This window comes from Leptonotus elevatus, chromosome 2 (assembly GCF_054856555.1).
Source record: "Leptonotus elevatus isolate MCC_2025b chromosome 2, RoL_Lele_1.0, whole genome shotgun sequence".
NCBI lineage: Eukaryota > Metazoa > Chordata > Actinopteri > Syngnathiformes > Syngnathidae > Leptonotus > Leptonotus elevatus.
This window is the reverse complement of record NC_141240.1, coordinates 20713015-20718315: the sequence shown is the minus strand read 5'-3', so window position 1 is coordinate 20718315 and position 5301 is coordinate 20713015.

The window sequence follows — 5301 nt, the reverse complement described above, 5'->3', positions numbered from 1 at the left end:
AATGGGGTTATATATTTTTGTGTATGTGTAAATATAAAATGGACAAGTCCGTTTTCTTAAAGGAGTCATGCACTTTTTTTTTTATATGTAAAAGAGAGCCAATGTGTCCTAACACGATTTCTTCAGATATCACAAAGATTGAGTTATAATATTATATTGCTATATTACATGCCACTCTTATGTAAATTAGCCATACTATTTTGTCACAAACAGAAATGGGCACATCATTCAAAATGTATCTATTTGTCATTTGGTACTTGGTGGTCGAGTCATCTTTATTTCTATCGCGCTTTTTCAAACAGCCGCCAGGTATGCACTCCAGAGACCCAACAATTCATTTAGAAGCATTTAAAAAGTAACTTTCCCGTAATAAGTCCCCTTTGACGCTGTGTTTTGACTTTCCTCATGAGACATTCGCTACACTCAAAAATCCATAGTAAGCCTGAAAAGGAGTCGCTGCCATAGCAACACAGAGTGCTGCATTGTTAATCAGATGTTAGAGCAGAAAACAGTGGGGGGGCTATATTATATTATTTTTCATCCCAGTTGTCCTTCAAAGAGTTTCATTCCACAATAGGGCTATTTAAATTATTTTTTCACAATTGAAAGACGCTGCTAAGGTTTGATTTAAAAGGATGGTAGACAACCTTGTAATTATAGAAGCCACTAAATTTCAGGCATCAATACGGATGATAACGAATATGGCGTGAATCGATTGTTGATTATACTTTGGTTTAAAATGGCGAGTCAACGCCACTTTTAAACGAGCCCGGATAGCAGTGTTATTTTGGATGTTTGGATGACAGCTGTTTGTTTTTGTGTTTTTTGTAGCCTGTGAAAACGGAGGATTCTCCAACATTCAATACACAGCGAATGTTTACTGAAGGATGCCCAACACTGTTTGGCGATGCTGGTCTTAACGTCATCAATTCAGCTTTTTGACAGGCGTGTAACAAAGTGGCTTTATTAAAAGAGCCTCGTAAACAATCCGGACCAATTAGAAAGTCGCTATGTATATACAATGAGGCTTCGAAATTGCAAAAAAAATTTTTACATCTGCGCTGTTAAAGATTCAGCTCCACTGAAAAACGGATGCTACTTCATATGGCAACTTTCTGAATGCACATCTCTACGTTTTTCAATCAGTTCTCAGTCTTTGCACATTTTCAGAAAGGAATTGAGATGAAACCAAAATGACACAAGGTTGAGGCATGGTCTCTAATGACATCACTGCTTTTGATTGCTTCAGCCTGGGGCAAAACTGTGAAGAATCTTGGCACCAACTTTGATCCAATTTTAATATTCAGCTCCCACGTACAACAACTGCCAAGGGCGGCGTGAATGCTTTTGTGACCCGCAACCCTGAATACTGACTGCGTTCAAGATATGTGATCATTTCTCCTTAGTACTACCTTCACTCTACGGGCTCCCTGTAGAAAACGGATTGGAATTTAAATCGCTATGCTCACCTATGAAGCGCTGACTACGACGCTCCCAAAGTTGACAGGGAATATTTATAATATTTACTTGTTTCTATAAAAGTCAATAACACCTACATTAAGTTATTTTGAGAGTTCCCGATGTCACGCCAACCTGCAAGCAGACGATGTAATGTGTGCTTGATGACGGGATGACAGAGTGGACATTTTTGACTCGTGTCACATTTAATGAGCACAACATGTGTCTTCACTTGGCAGCATGATTAGCAAGCTGACCATGGACTGTTTAGCAAATACATTTTTAATGTTCAATTTTTTTTTAAATTAATTGATATTTCACTACTACAGTTAAATGTTAATAAGCCTCCACTGAAGAAAGACAAAACGCTCGTAGTGATGGCACTGGAAACTTTTTTTCCTTTCTTTCTTTTAAAGGGGCAGTTACCCCATAATAACAGGGTCGACAGCAATTTCAGGGACACATGAAAACTGTTAAAACTGATTATTAAAATAGAATATGAAGACCTGAGAGTTTCATTTATTCTGCTACATTTTCATGATGACTGATTCTGATGAGGACACCAAGGGTACGCTATAATGTTAATGACACATTATATTTCTCTCTGCCTCTCTCCCTCTCCATCTCTCTCTCCACCTGTCTCTCTCCCTCCTTCCCATCCTCCCTCTCTCTCTCTCCCCCTCTCTCTCTCCCTCTCTCTTTCCCTCCCTCCCTCTCTCTCCCTCCCTCTCTTCCTCCCTCTTCCTCCCTCTCCATTCCTCTCTCTCCCTCTCCCTCTCTCACTCTCTCTCCCTCTAACTCCCTCTCTCTCTCCCACAGTCTCTCTCCCTCCTTCCCATTCTCCCTCTCTCTCTCTCCCCCTCTCTCTCTCTCCCCCTCTCTCTCCCTCCCTCTCTTCCTCCCTCTCCCTCTCCAATTACAAGATACCCACTGCAAATTTAGCAAGCGTTAGCTATTTCGATAGTGACTGGCATCAAGGAATGACAGAAGGTGAAGCTCTATCTTCATCGCCAAAATGTTATGCCTAATAATCACTGGCGGAGCCAGACTTTTATAAATGCAATGTGTATGTCAACCATGCAGTCGTTATAGTGATTCATAAGCTCAAATAATTAAAAGGGAATTGAACTGTTAAATTCCTTCCTATTTAATTTCACATTCACGTTTGCATTCACATTGTCATTCGTTTTGAATCGCTAGCAGGCGTGTTTTCATCATACAGGAAGCAGAACTATTTTGTGCTTCCATGTCTAAGAATCATGGGAAGTGTAATAATAATAATAATAATGCAACGGATTCATATAGCACTCAAAAACGCTTTACAGTGGAATGGATACATTATTCAGTAGCCACTTAAGTAGCCACAGCTACACTTGGGCAGGCTGACGGAAGCGCGGCTGCCAGTGTGCGCCTACGGCCCCTCCGACCACCATCAAACATTCGCACCTTCCATGCACCAGTGTGAGGTGGCAATGTGTGGGAAGTGCCTTGCCCAAGGACACAACGACACATGACTTGGGGAGAGCGGGGATCAAACAGCCGACCTTCTGGTTACTGAACGACTGTCTCTACACCCTGAGCCACGGCCGCCACAAATGTAGTCCTATTAGCCTAAAACAGCGGTCATCTTCAAAAGAAAAGCATTGGCGTGAAAACATTTTAATCAAAATGAAATTAGTTTTTCTCACACTGACCACAATGCTGTCAATTAGGAAAGCCCTTCAATGCTTCTGTAGCAGCATGTAGCATGTAGCATGTAGCGTACATCATAAACCTCCTGCTCTCCAAGCTATTTGTCCAAACTGCCATCTGCAAGCCAGTTGAGTAATGAAAGGCAACAGCAGAGCGTCTCGTAAATGGACACAACCTATTTTAACCCCGCCCATTTCCCCAAGGCATAACCATAGCCCCATAGACAGCTCGTTTGTCTTCTTTCCAACCCTCTTGCAGCGGTTCCTAATCATTTATTTACCCTCTTCTGCACGTTCCTCTTCTCCCTCTGAGCATCCTCTCTCCTTTGCGCCATGCCACACATTGCAATATACGTTTTTGTTAGCCAAGGAAAAACACTGAATAAAGATATATTTCATCCTGTAACGAGGCGAGGCGAGGGGGGCAAATGTTGCATAGCGCAGCCAACGCGGCATTTAGCAAATGTCTCCCATTTCTATTCTGATGGCGGGAACATAAATGGGATTTCCAGTGTGTTTGTGTGCTTATTAAGGAAGCCAGTCATAAAAGCCCGAAGGCTGTGAATAAATAATAATTACTCTATTTTGTCCCCGTGCCAATCATATCACATCTCAGTGAAGATGGTATATTAAACGCACCGGGCTGCAGTCACTAGCAGCTTTTTTGTCACCCAATACAATTGCAGCAACAGTAAATAATTTGCTTCAACAACCCACACATGAAGTGCATTGGCTTGTTTTCTTTACATCTATTAAGTTGTTTAAATTCTAATTAAACCCCCAATAAAAGGAAACATCGTTAAACAACCATTGGCTTCAGCAGGAACAGGATTTGTTTATGTGATTTAATGTGGGTCAATGGAAGTTGTTGTGTTTCCAGCCATGATTATACATTGCTCATCCTATTCAACATTAAAAGGTAACTCGAATCTAACCCAACTAACACTGGGTCACCAGTGAATCAATCACAGGGTGGCCTGGGACCAAATCCCATCAATTTCCATTTAATATCCTGTCCGATCACCTTGTGACCAGTGTCCAGGGCACACTCGTCCACTTTTCTCTGTCACCTGGAAAAGACTCAATCTTTACAGTAATAAGATACGAGATATTGACAATGGCCGGATGGATGTTCCAAGGTGGACACTAATGTCATTGGTTATATACTGTTTGGAAATTTAATCCTGACCTCACTCTCTCTGAGCTCAGGGCTTTTTGTGTGTGTGTGTCTTAGGTTCAATAGTACGGAAGCGTATTGCATTCACTTAAAAAAAAAAAAAGTCCTGTTTTGGGGGGGAGCTTTATTTTTTGAGTATTTTATTGTCTGTTTTATTTAATTTTTTTTCCCAGTTTTTTTGTAAAAAAAAAAAAATCAGTAAAAAATATATATTTTCTGTTTCTCTGAATATTTTTTTCAGGTTTTTTTGTATTTTTTTCCTGTTCTATAAAATAATTATTGTTCTTTTTTTCTGAATATTTTTTTAAAGGGGTTTTCCCTCAGAGATTAGAGAACAAACCACAATACAGTATACATATTCATTCCTTTATTGGGAGCCAGTAAGTAAACATGACCATCTTATTACATATGGAGGTATGCAGGAACGTGTCCACTTCTGCTATTAGCGAGTCTGCAACAAGTCACTTGGAATTCAGAGGTTAAAAAAAATAATAATATTCGGAAAAACAGAGCTGGTCTTGTTTTTCGGGAATTTTTTTTTTTTAGTAATTTTTTTTTCAGTTTTTTAAAATATATTTTTCCCTGTTTTTCTGAATAATTTTTTCAGCCTGTTTTTCGGAATATTTTTTTGACTGAAAATTATTTTTATAGCATTTAATGCTAGTGTTAGCATGACAGGCTAATTGCGAAGCTAACAGCTAGAGTAGCATGAAACTCAAATTTGGACATTAGAAAAATCCTACGAGTTTTTCATGTTTCATTAGCATGAAGACTAAGCTAATAGCTAGGTTACCATTTAGCTAGCAACCGCAAATATTAAGCATTGGACATCGACATATTAGCATTATCATGCTAAGCTAAACGCTAGTGTAAAATTTAAGATAAAGCATTGCACGTTAGCATAACATGAACATGTAGACAATAAGTCAAACTGAATCCCACTCCTTCGGATTGTTCAGTGAGGCTCTTCTTTCT